A 14,018-nucleotide genomic window follows, 5' to 3' on the forward strand; every position below is an offset into this window, starting at 1 on the left:
GGGAAACAAGATAATTCCAAGGGTAAAAGGTCTACACCTTCAGTCGGGTTTCATGGGCCAGCACTGTGTCCACAGCCCCACAGGAAGGAGAAAGAAAGCTCCAGAAAACAGAGGACACCAGCCCCATGACAGCCTTCCCATGGAGGACACGGTCACTCAGGTTTGTGACTCTTTGACAAGATGACACAAAATAATTGTAAGTGTTGATTCACTCTTGATAAAAAAAATCTTTTTCAGAAACGACAACAAGGCATTTTAGACGGTACCTCACCAGTGGGATTTTTTTTTTTTTTTACTACAAATAATACTTCTTCTAAATTACAAGGCACAGTTTTAAATATAATAGGCCCAGAATTCTAAGCAAATCTTTCTCACTATGGATATCTTTGATTTTAATTAATGTATTTACACTCTGCCTTTTTTTTTTTTCCAGAAAGAGTTTGAGGTTATTCATGATTGCAGACTACAGAAGGCAAGAAATTAAAAGCCTCTTTTTTTTTTCTGCTACCTTTTTTAATTTATTTTTTTAACTGGAGTGTAATTGTTTTATAATGTTGTGTTAGGTTCTGCTGTACAACGTGAATCAGCTATAGGTAGACATATATGCCTTCCCTCTTGAGCGTCCCTCCCAACCCACCCCTTTAGGTCATCACAGAGCACTGAGCTGAGCTCCCTGTAACATACAGCTGCCTCGCACTAGCTAGCTATTTTACACAGGTGTTAGTTGCTTAGTCGTGTCCGACTCTGTGATCCCATGCACTGGAGCCCTCCAGGCTCCTCGGGCCATGGAATTCTCCAGGGAGTAATACTGGAGTGGGTTGCCATTCCCTTCTCCAGGGGATCTTACCCACCCAGGGATCTAACCTGGGTCTCCTGCAATGCAGACAGATTCTTTACCCTCTGAGCCACCAGGGAAGTGCATTTTGCAGAGTGATGTATATATGTCGATGCTACTCTCTCAATTTACCCAACTCTCTCTTCCTCCCCTGTGTCCACAAATCCATTCTCTACATCTGTGAAAGGTTTCATACCTTGATAAATTTGCATTTACTATGCAAACTCAGTGATTCACCCTTGGGTCCAAGAAGCAGTCGCTAGTGCCCCAAATGTTCTGAGTGTTTTCTGCCTTTGTTAGCCTTGATCATTACCTGAAATCTTCATAGCGAGTCACAGATTGGTGTCATGAACAGACATTTGCCCATTTGGAGAATAAAATTCTTCTTAGTAGATTTGTTTGCAGTTTTGATTAAAAGATGTCGAATATGCAAAAAATGATGTATGAGGACTTAGGATAAAACAAAATGGAAACCACTAGTTTAAAGAGTTTCAGGGCTAGAAGTCAAGTCATCTAGCTCTTGTTTTTCTAAAGAAAATTTGAATCGCATATGCTTTTCATTGTGCTCCTTTTCTGTCATTTACATATTGGAGAAATGTATATTTGGCAACAAGTCCTATTTTTAGGAGTCCTTGAAACTTGCCCTTTGAAAATGTTTTCGTTTCTGGCACATATGTGTATTTTCAGCAGAATGAAAATACAAAGCAAAAAAGAAAAATATGTACAGAAAGGAATGATTTTTCCAGCCCTGTGGAGCACAATAAGAAAGCAATCATTCAGTTGTGACTTTAAAAATGGATTCGTGCCTGGATTTTCCGAGTATTTCCTAATAAATGACCATTTCTCTACAGAAGTGAACTAATGTAAAGAGACAGGTTGTTCCAGTGCCAGAACTGAACAAGCAAAAGGGATGGAGGTTGTATTTTCATAGGAGGAACTTGACCAAATAATACCCACTCTGTTTCCCTACAGTCCCCTGGGCTGATGCAGACGAAGGTGTCATATGCCCGTTGCATGGCTTGGAGCATGTTTTCCTGGCCTGACTCTCCATCACCACCAGACTATTATTTGCAATCAGTAACAAAGATTCATCCTTGTGGCCATCAAACAACAAGGAGAATCTTTGTCACTTAGTGTAAATAATAGCTACACTTCACATGAGAAGATGGAAGAAGGATGGCCTTCACAGTAGACCTGGGTGGATTCAGAACAGGCTTCATGGAACCTTCCTGCCTGTCGACCATTTAAAATTCCAGAACTCCTACAGAGAGATGGGTGGTCAGCCAAGTGTTCCCTTTTGTGGTTGGCTTCTGTTATTAAGAGCAATGGAGTAAGGCTAACCTCGTAGTACTTAAAAGTGTTCAGTCTTATTTAAAATATGCCTTATGAAAGCTAAATAGGCACACACCTAAATGCAACCTTGGACTAGATGTTGTATTGACGGAAAAATATTATGATCTATTATTTGGATAAAATTGGAGTATGGACAGCAGATTAAAGTATTATATTGATATTAAATTTACTGAATTTGATAAGTGGTATGTGTTTATGGAAGAAAATAATTACCCTTGTTCTTAACAAACATACACTAAAGTATTTAAAGATGACAAGCTACAATGTATGCAATTTACAAGCATTCAGGAACATATTATCTTATGTCTGCGTTTATGTACATGTCTATGTATACACATGTGTATCTGTATATGTATATATGTGTATATGTATATGTACAGAAAGAGCACAAATGGGAAAGCAAATGAAGCAAAATGTTCACAACAGGTGAATCTGAGTGAAGAATATTTATTGCTCTTTGTAAATATTCTTGTTGGAGTTTTCCTGTGAGTTCAAAACTACTTCCAACAAAAAGTTTATTTATTTTTGAAATTATGTTTTGAAGAAGAGTTGGAGAATGAAGAGACGAAGACAGACGTAAAAAATTTATTTCTTAGAAAATAATTCTCTGTGAGATGGGAAGATGGCAGCTCCTTTCCATCCTCAGTTACTGGTTGACATCATAAATGCCCTTTGTAATTCCATCCACCAGGCTCATGCTTATCTCTCCAGTTCTCCTCATCAGTAAACAGCCTTCAAAACATTGGGTTGGCCCCAAAATATCTACAAACAAGAAGCATGAGAGTGAGGAACTTGGTGCAATGGTGTACAGCTTCGCCTAGGCACTGAGACCTTTCCTTCCCGATGCTGAAACATCCCCTGAATCAGGCAAATGTAGTTCATTAAAGTTCAGTATTTTAAAACTTAAAACACCTGTGAAATAGATGGCTATATTCCAGACAAAGGTATTAAATGATGTTTTCTAATAATAATTATTATTGTAGTTCTAAGCTTTCTAAATGTATTGACCCATTTATTCTTCATAATCTTAAAGGACAGGTATTATGATTATTTCCAACATACAAATGAAGAAACCAAAGCCCAGAAAGACTAAGTATCTTGCCCAGGGTAACAGAGCTGGTAAAGTGCCAAATTTTAACCTGTATGGTCTGACTGCACAGCCTACATTCTTAATGACCATGTTAGACTTCTCAACCAACCCCCTCCTAGGACTCAGGCATCTCTCTACCTGCTAGGCCACTGAAACCATTCTAATAATCCTAATCAATTGGTTAGAATGTCACTACAGATGTTGCATTGTCTTTGTTTAAAATCCCATTACCAGAGTTTCATAAAACAAGCCAAAGTCAAATTTACTACATGGCCACTATTATAATTCTAAGGCCAAACTCACCATGTGCTGAGATCAGTCAGTTCAGTCGCTCAGTTGTGTTTGACTCTTTGCAACCCCATGGACTGCAGCACGCCAGGCTTCCCTGTCCATCCCCAACTCCCAGAGCTTGCTCAAACTCATATCCATTGAGTCGGTGACACCATCCAACCATCTCATCCTTTGTCGTCCCCTTCTCCCACCTTCAATCTTTCCCAGCATCAGGGTCTTTTCCAATGAGTCAGTTCTTTGCATCAGGTGGCCAATGTATTAGAGCTTCAGCTTCAGCATAAGTCCTTCCAATGAATATTCAGGACTGATTTCCTTTAGGATGGACTGGTTGGATCTCCTTGCAGTCCAAGGGACTCTCAAGAGTCTTCTCCAACACCACAGTTCAAAAAAGCATCAATTCTTTGGAGTTCAGCTCTTTTTATGGTCCAATTCTCACATCCATACATGACTACTGGAAAAATGATAGCTTTGACTAGACAGACCTTAGTTGGTAAAGTAATGTCTCTGCTTTTTAATATACTGTCTAGGCTTGTCATAGCTTTTCTTCCAAGGAGCAAGCGTCTTTTAATTTCCAGACTTCAGTCACCACCTACAGAGATTTTGGAGCCCAAGAAAATAAAGTCTGTCATTGTTTCCATTGTTCCCCCATCTGTTAGACTAGAAAGATTAAATAACTAATTGCTTCTCCATGAACACTTCAACGATTTTCTTATAACCCAAAATAATCTCTCCTCTTGAAATCCACTGTGGTTCATTAGGTGGCATTCGGTTCCTTAGCAAGAGGAAATGTACTAGTTCCATGAGCACAATCCCTGAGTGACTTGATCTAAGGTTCCTTCTGTTAGTTTGGCTAGTATTTCAACCTATTTTTGGACTTCCCTGGTGGTACGGTGAGTAAGAATCCGCCTGCCAATGCAAAGGATATGGGTTCAATTCCTGGTCCAGGAAGATCCTCATGCAGAGGAGCAACTAAGCCCCTGCATCACAGCTACTGAAGCCCATGTGTCTAGAGCCCATGCTCTACAGCAAGAGAAGCCACCTCAATGAGAAGCCCTTGCACCTCAATGAAGAGCAGCCCTCACTTGCTGCAACTAGAGAAAGCCAGTGCAACAACGAAGATCAAAATAAACAAATAAAACCAACCAAAAATAAATAAATAAGCAAAAATTACTGTTTAAGAAAAAGAAACCAACTTTCCCCTCTAAGGAAGCCTGTGACCCATGGTAAGCCTTCTTGTTTTGTTCTATTTTATTTTTTTACTGACAGAGAGCTGATTTATGTTTCAGGTGTATAACAAAGTGATTCAATTACAGATAGAAAGATAGTCTTTTTCAGATTCTTTTCTACTGTAGGTTACTACAAGATATTGAATACGGTTCCCTATGCTATACAGTAAGTCTTTGTTGTTTGTGTACAGAGTAAGTGTTAGTCGCTCAGTCGTGCCTGACTCTTTGTGACCCCATAGACTGCAGCCCACCAGGCTCCTCTGTCCATGAGATTTTCCAGGCAAGGATACTAGAGTGGGTTGCCATTTCCTTTCCAGGTCATCTTCCCAACCCAGGGATCGAACCCGGGTCTCCTGAACTGCAGGCAGATTCTTTATGGACTGAGCTAGAAGGGAAGCCTGTGTACAGAGTAGTATCTGTTAATCCCAAATCCTCAGTTCATCTCTCCCCTTGCTTTCCCCTTTGGTACGCTTGTTTGTTTTCTATGTCTGTGAGTGTATTTGTGTTTTATAAATGAATTCATTTGTATCATATTTTAGATTCTACATACAAGTGATGTCATATGGTATTGGTCTTTCTCTGACTCACTTCGCTCAATATGACAATCTCTAGGTCCTTTCATGTGCTGAAAATGGCATTCTCTCATTCTTCTTTAAGGGTGAGTAGTGACTCAGATGGTAAAGAATCTGCCTGCAATGCAGGAGACCCAGGTTTGATCCCTGGATGGGGGTGATCAACTGGAGAAGGGAATGGCTGTGCACTCCAGTATCTTGCCTGGAGAATTCCATGGACAGAGGAGCCTGGAGGGCTACAATCCATGTGGTTGCAAAGAATCAGGCATGATTGAGTGACTAACACACATACAGTATTTCTATGTATACAAAGATATATATATATAGATAGATAGATACACATACACATACGTACACACCACATCTTCTTTATCCATTCATCTGTCCATGGACATTTAGATTGCTTCCATAATGGTACCCCTCCTTGAAATAAACAGTCACTTACTTCACGCAATACTAGTAGTAGTAGCAGTAGTAGTTCTAGTGATGGTAGTAGTGGGAGCTTCCCAGGTGGCACAGTGGTAAAGAATCCACCTGCCAACACAGGAGATGCAAGAGAATGCAGGTTCTATCCCTGGATCTAGAAGATTGCCCAGAGTAGCAAATGGCCACCCAATATCCAGTATTCTTACTTGGAAAATCCCATGGCTAGAGGAGACTGGTGAGCTACAGTCCACGGGGTCAAACACGGCAGGACACAGCTGAGCGACTGAGCAGGGTCCCCCTCAATAAGTGAGCAAAAGCAGCTGCATCCAGTGATGACAAGAGGCATAAGAACTTTCTATGACTCACTTGATCTTTGGCCTGAAAGAGGCAAAGCCCTAATACACTGACACAGCCGTGACCTGGGCATGACGTTGTTTCTGATGAGTCTGTTTCTGAGTGCTTAGACCAGACTCAGGCAGACCAGATTTCACTCTGATATTCCACCACACTTTGCTGGGTCACAAAACTTTCACAAAATTAAGTCAGGAAAACCAGGGCTTAGCTGACTACAGTCACAAGCATTTAGGAAGAGTGGTGGCAAAAAAAAAAAAAAACAGAGATGCTTCTCAAGGTTGACAAGCACTCTCCATGCTATTCAGTTATGCCCTGTTTATTCTGCATGCTTTATTTCATCCATCAGTCTCTTTAGATATCCCTTTTAAATTATGTATAGTAGGGATATTTCTTATCAAACATCAGGCTCTAGACATTCATAACTTTCATGGGCCCAGAATAAAAAACTTAATGTTGCCTTAAAAATGTCTCTCAAAGATCTTGACTTTGCCAAATTTTATTGTGTCAGAGATCATACATATAGTAATGCCACTAACCAAAGACATCTTTAATGTAGCATCATAAATTCAACATCTCTTTAGAACATGAGTCAACATAATTTTTTCCTAATGAGTTGGTATCTCAATGTCTTTATCCTCTGCTGATATCAAAACTCCAGGAAAAATACAGTGTTTAAGAAACACTAATGTTCCCTGAAAACATACAGAAACAATCATTCTTTCCTCCTCTTTCTATTTCTTTCTTCCTATCTTCTATCCTTCCTTCTTCTAAGAGTTTTCAAATAAAAATTCAAAAAAGAGGAAACGTCCCAAATAAAACTAAACAGGCAAAGTCATGGACATAGTATTTAATTCTGTACATGATTATAAAATGATGCTTTTGCATTAAAAACATTTTAGAAATTATGAAAAGTTGTAAGAGTGAAATTAAAACCACTTAGAATTCCATTAACCAGAAATGATCATTTTTCTGTAATAAATATAGCTAAATTGGAATTAAATAGTATAAACAATGTATTCTAGTTTGTTTTTTTTTCCCTTTAAGATAGTGGAAGCATATTCCAACTGACTTAGTGTACTTTGCAAACATGACTTTTCATAGCTGTGGTAAGTGTCTGGTATGTGGATGGTAATAATATTGGCATAACTATCCTCTTGTTGCTAGAAATATAAGTCTTAATAATGTATTGCTATTATAAATAACATTGTGATGAACGTCTTAAAGTACCACTTGGTTGTTGATAATCCTTCACAACAGCATGAGCCATGGACCTCTTCTCAGCTACTATGTGGATATGGATGGATTGCTGAATTTCTGACTTGGACTGCTGAGAAAATGTTCCTGGCTGGCTAAGACACTTTTCTAAGGAAAATATTACAAAGCTTATTTTCAGTTATCCTTGATAATGGAGGAAAAAAAGAGATGAAAACCCCAATTTCATGTACTTTCTGCTGGTCCTGAAGATGTGTGAGAATAGATCCAAGAATTCCTAGACACCGTGGGTGGCCTTGAGGGGCTATTTTTATAACTAATTCGGTTCACTTTCTTTTGTGCCAGTCAGAAGTTTGGCCAGTGAATCCTTTTGCCCTCTCTCTCCGCATTTGAGAGATTAGTCAGTGTTACAGCCTACATGAAGAGAGATTATTTTTCCTTAGACAAGTCACAAACACAGGAAGGGGGACTACATATGAGATGGAAATGCAATTAATTTTGTCTACGCCCTGAAAGTAGCTCATGAAATTGCCAAGCCGAGGGAAAAAGACAAAGACTGTTGGGTGAGAGGCCAGAATTGGGAGCCAGGAGAGCTAGATGGTGTGATAAGGCAGGAGCAAGGGGTGGGGGATGACTCTGGAGGCCAAAGGGTCAACTGAACGGGAGCCAGAGGTCAACGGCCTGTGGGAATCAACGGGGGAGGAGGTTTCCTTTTGTCCACAGTTCAGAGGACTTGCTGCTTGGAAACACAGCTTAAGACTTTCATAGGCACTGTGACCAAATCCCTCAACCACAGTCTAAGCAAAGCCTGCAATGTATCATTGGATGGACATAATTAAAGGTTCATATCCCATTGGTGGCAGAGGGTGAACCAAGGTGACTTAGCAAAAGTAAGTCTTTTCCCATCCTACGAGTCTCAGAATTCTCTTAGATTTGGCAAGTTTCCACGAACAAAAGACAGACTCACATTTACCACGGCTTCCTCCATCTTGAGAGAAACGGCATTTTCCTGAGGAGCCCAATGTGCTTCTCTAGACATCATGTGTCCTCCCACCCAGAATCTAGAGAAAACTCTGGGAGGAGAAGGGCAGAGAGGCTTTAAAAATGCCTAGACACACACTGAGTCACTGAGGGCTCTTCCAGTGTGGGTAAGGGCCACCCCTGGGCAGAAGGGGACCCAGTTTCAGACTGGAGCCCTGGAGACAACGGGGGAAGAGGGGGAAGAAGGGGCGGGGGAAGCTCAAGTAGCAGGCTGCTCTTGGCAGGGGCGGCTGCTAATTTTCTTTGGCTGGCTCTGACTACCTGTCTGAAAGCGCAGCAATGCAGGAAGGAAATTTTTCAAGAGATTAAACTATTATTGTTTCCTGTGTGGCTGTCTTCGCTGGTGTATGAAAAAAAGCTTTAAGGGCACTTGAAAAGAGATTTGTCTGAATAGCAGGGCTGTTATGATTCATCTCCCCCTCCAGTCGGGATCTGGCCAATTTCCTCAGGAAAGTGGTTGATTAGGACCCATGGATTTATCCATGGCCTAAATATAAGATGTCATAAAGGTGATTAATGGTGAGCTCACCATCAGGGGGAGTTAAGCGTTTGTAAAAGCTATTTTTAACGGTTTGGAGGGAGAAAAAAACCTCATTTGTCACCTTGCCAATGTGTTTCAAGAGTTAAAAAACTTCTTTGTGGCCCTTGATCATTCATGTTACCAACTGTTAAAGGTCGTTGTATTTTCCGATTTTACAAGTTTGTTTGAAAAAAATTGATTCAATGTGTTTTGCTGTTTATAGAAAAGCACATGAGGAAAGGAAAATAAAATGTATTTCCACCATGATTAGTGACTGCTGCTTCTGGTAGCACTTAAGTGTGCTACAATGAAGTCGGTTCTTTTTTTCCACCCTGCTTTGCTGTTTATGCCCCTGCCATACAAACAGCAGTTAATGGAGGGTATATGGAGACAGTTTTCAGAGCCCAAGTGAAACTGACTGGGGTTCCCATATCAGGGGAAATCAGAGTAGTTCAGAAAGCAGACGACGGCTCTGATGGGCACTGATAGTGTCCAGCGTCGCTCAGTGATGTCACATTATCCAGAGATGCCCTAAAATATGAACTCATTGTCCTGACAACTCCACAGGCAAGATATTCTCCCCAGACACAAGGCAACTAATTTTGTTTAAAGGGACTTAGAGGATCAGCCTTCCTGTAAAGCAGCTACTGAGTTCTCGGAAACTGGCAAACAACCATTGGCCAAATCAAGTAGTAGAACACCAAAAAATATTTGCTGGAAAAAAAAAAAGGTGGCCAGTGTTGGCTAGATATTTGGGCATTTTGTGGATGATGGAAACATGAAGGGATAGGTGCTTTTGCTGATGTGTATAGGGTGGACTTGGCTCAGTCAGTAAAGAATCTGCCTACAATGCAGGAGACCGGGTGTGATTCCTGGGTGGAAAAGATCCCCTGGAGCAGGAAATGGCACTTTCCTGCCATTTCCGCTCCAGTATTCTTGCCTGGAGGATCCCATGGACAGAGGAGCCTGGCAGGCTACAGTCTATGGGGTCGCAAGAGTCAGACATGACTTAGCAACTAAACAACTACTATTACTACTGTAGGGTGGGTGGGAGAAGAAGGCGTGAGTAATTGTTGAAATAAAATCAATGGCTATCAACTATTTTGAATGACTCGCAAAAATGAATGAGATGTTTTCTGTGATTCTCACATCATTTTGTAAGATGACCTTCATCCACATGGGGAAACCTGATATAGTACAAGCTATTCCTTAATTTCTCAATTTGTTTAGCAAACATTTATGGGGACCCTCTAATGGAGCAGGAACACTGACTGCTGGGGAGGCAAATATGACTAAGGATGCAACAAGCTCGAGAGTGAGCCTGGCAGATAAAGAAGATTCTTGCAAGAGCAAGATATGTGATTTGATTTTATATATATATATATATACAGGCACTCACGTTGAGTTAGGGAGAGGTGAAAAACTTTCCCCCAGAGAGCTAGAAGGAGAGATAATAGTAGCTTTCATTGCTAACCAGAAGCTTCTGCTGAAGGGTACAACCCAGAAGTTGCAAGAATGGCTCCTTTTCTGTCCTGTTATCCTGGACTTACTCTGGCTACCACACCCAAGTGCAAAGGATGCTGGGAAATGTAGTCTTTAGCTGTTCATCCATGGTGCCCTAAAACAATGGAATTTCTATCACTAAAAGGAAGAAAGGGAGAACAGCTCCTGGAGGGCAATCAGCAGTGTTTGCACTGGTCATGTTAAACTATGTCATGAAGGAGTCCGAAAGTGACCATAGATAAAGTAGCCAGTGGGAGTTCTATGTTTGATGCAGGAACCCAAAGCCAGTGCTGTGTGGCAACCCAGAAGGGTGGGATGGGGAGGGAGGTGGGAGGGGCTTCAGGAGGGAGGGGACATTTGTACACCTGACGCCTATTCACGTTCAAGTATAGCAAGAACCATCACAATATTGTAAGGGGATTATCCTCTAACTTAAAAAGAATAAAGTGTTAGCCAGCAAAAATTTTCTGTTGAGTGTGCAAGGCACAGGGCTGCACACTGCAATCTACAACAAAGGATAAGACACGTGATCATTATTTTGCATTAAGACAGCTTATAATCAACATTGCTAAATATCAGAAAAATGCAAATCAGAGCTACAATGGGGTGCTACCTCACACCGGTTAGAATGGTCATGATCAAAAAGCCTGCAAATAATAAATGCCGGAGAGGGTGTTGAGGAAAGGAAACCTTCTTACATTGTTGGTGGAAATGCAAACTGGTGTAGCCACTATGAGGAACAGTATGGAGGTTCCTTAAAAAATTAAAAATAGAGTTGCCGTATGATCCTGCAATCCCACCCTTGGGCATATATTAAGAAAAGACAAAAACTCTAATTCAAAAAGATGAAAGCACCCCAATAGTCACAGCAGCACTACCTATAATAGCCAAGACATGGAAGCAACCTAAGTGTCCATCAACAGATGAACAGATAAAGAACATACTGCATATATGTGTGTGTGTGTGTATACAATGCAATATTACATTTAAAAGAATGAAATAATGACATTTGCAGCAACATGGATGGACCTACAGATTATCATACTAAGAGAAGTAAGTCAAACAGAGAAAGACAAATAGCATGCGATATCACTTATATGTGAAATCTTTTAAAAAAAAATGATACAAGTGAATATACTTGCAAAACAGAAAAAAAAAAAAAACTCATAAAAACATAGAAAACAAATTTTGGTTACCAAAGGGGAATGGATACAGATGGGGTGGATAAATGAGGAGTTTGGGATTAACAGATACACACTACTATATAGTAGTATAGTGGTGCTAGTGGTAAAGAACCCACCTACCAATGCAGGAGACACAAGAGACGCAGGTTTAATCCCTGGGTCAGGAAGATCTCCTGGAGGAAGGCATGGCAACTCACTCCAGTAATCTTGCCTGGAAAATCCCATGGACAGGGGAGCCTGGCGGGCTAAAGTTCATGGGGCAACAAAGAGTCGAACACGACTTAAGTGACTTAGCATGCACACACTACTATTATATAAAATAGATAAACAGCAAGGACTTAATATATAGCACAAGGAACTGTATTCAGTGTTTTATGGTAACCTATAAGGGAAAAGAATCTGAAAAACTAGATACATATGTATGTATAACTGAGTCACTTTGATGTACACCTAAAACCAAGACAACATTGTAAATCAACTATTCTTCAATTTTTTAATTGCTTATATTTTACATTTAATTATTTATAATATGCAAATATTTCTAAATAGAGTGTCATCAATTTTCACAGTAAAAGAAATAATGATACAATATGTATAAGGTTTGGACAAAAAGCAGTAGAGAATTTAATTGCAAGAGGAGTCAAAGGAGATGAGATCATCTTCAGGTCTTTAGACTCCAGGAAAGATGGCGAGAGATCCCTGCCAGATCCCTGGCAGATCCCTGCCCTCCCTAAGATCCCTGGCAAGGACCTTAGCCACTGCTGAGGCTGCCTCTGCAGCCTCGTGAGCTCTTCCAGCGGTGAGCAGTACCCCATCCATCTTCGTGCCTCCAGTGCCTAGGAAAGCTCATTTCCTGTCACCGACTCCTGATTAACTCTGAAGAGAGGGCAAGAACACTTCAGTTGGGTTTTAAATAATGGATAAGATGGACAAAGGCCTATCACCAAAAGGCCATCTGACCTTGGTATCACAACCACAGGGTCTCAAATTTGGACTTTCAAGCTACCTGTGTGGCATATAGAGATGACACACAAGGATGAGTGATGATGACATTCATCTCACAACTTTGTTCTCACGTTGCGCTATTGGGCTACCACCCTGTGGGACACAGTGAGTTAGTTTGTATAAACCTTGTGCCTGACACGAGTATACTGCATTGTGGGTTTTGCATTTGGATTCCAAAGAATTTGCTTGTCTAATGTAAGCCTAGATATTCTGGAATATTTGCAATGTTGTTTTGGCATTTCTTCCCTTTGTTGTTGTTGTTGCTGCTGTTTTGCTTTTTATGCAGTAAGTCCCCTTCATACAAACAAGTTCTATTCTGTGAGTGCATTCTTTAAGTCCGATTTTGTTCCTTAAGTCTAACAAAGTTAGCCCAGGTACCTAACTAACACAATTGCTACATAGTACTGTGCTGTTAATGGGTTTGTGATACTTCTCACACAATAATACATAAAAAAAAACACAAAATAAAACATCTTAAATCTTACAGTACCTTGGAAAGTACAGTAGAACAGTACAACAACTGGCACACAAGGGCTGACGTGGAATAAACAGGTAAGAAGAGTTATTGACTAGAGGACGGAGCGGAGGTGGGAGATGGTAGAGCTGAAGGGTTGTCAGCTATCGGAGGTGGAGGGCAAGCTGCAATCTCACCCACGTCTGATGTTGACAGAATACACGTTCGCATCTTTGAAAGCTTTCGACTTGAAGATTCGTATGTAGGGGACTTACTGTACTTAGGATCTCAAAAAACTTGAAGTATCCTAGGCCTCTCTCAACCTTTAAAAGTTACGGACTGGATATTCCAAGGTGGTCCATTCCCAACTAAATTCTTCAGTGCAAGTTCCCTGAACAGTCCGTCTTCTATTGAGCTTCATTTAGTTTCCCGGGGTAACATCATTGGACTTCCAATCATTTCCTGGCTCTTTCCACCCTTCCAAGCTGTTACTCCAAAGGCCAATAGTCTCGTGGGGCCTGGGCCCTCGGGACACCCATCTCCTGGCATCCAGCTCAGTCCATACATTCATGGGGAGTGGATAATCAAGGAAAGAAAGTGAAGGTGGATATACTCTGAAGTCCCCTCCATCCCCAGGGCCTGTTTAGACATCACAGTGCTTTGAGGCACCCACCATCCCCTCCATTCAAACTTGATAAGTACCCACCTAACTAAAGCCAAATTCCAAATCTCTAACAAAGGACTTCAGTGCAACAATCCCTAAGTGGATTTTCTAAAAATAGGTGTTTTCCATATTCCATGCCAACCCCCCAGGGTTCATCCTAGTACGAAATGTTCATAAAAACAACATCAGGGGGAAAACACTTAGTACAATGACTTTTTCCCAAACCTTAGTCTCAAACACATAGGGCAGTGATATTGGAATGAGAAACAGACTTTGTGAAGTGGCATT

At 40.8% G+C, this 14,018-nt stretch overlaps 1 long non-coding RNA gene across 1 annotated transcript; it reads right to left on the reverse strand.

Annotated features, from left to right (window-relative positions):
- Positions 1 to 2,707: 2,707 nt before the first annotated feature.
- Positions 2,708 to 8,529, reverse strand: LOC136173412 (uncharacterized). Its single transcript, XR_010664219.1, has 3 exons — positions 8,327 to 8,529; positions 3,582 to 4,158; positions 2,708 to 2,950 (listed from the first exon to the last, which is right to left on the reverse strand). It is a non-coding gene; the product is annotated as an uncharacterized lncRNA (long non-coding RNA).
- Between the last annotated feature and the right edge of the window lie 5,489 nt (positions 8,530 to 14,018).

The sequence above is a fragment of the Muntiacus reevesi genome, chromosome 8, assembly GCF_963930625.1.
Source record: "Muntiacus reevesi chromosome 8, mMunRee1.1, whole genome shotgun sequence".
Lineage (NCBI taxonomy): Eukaryota > Metazoa > Chordata > Mammalia > Artiodactyla > Cervidae > Muntiacus > Muntiacus reevesi.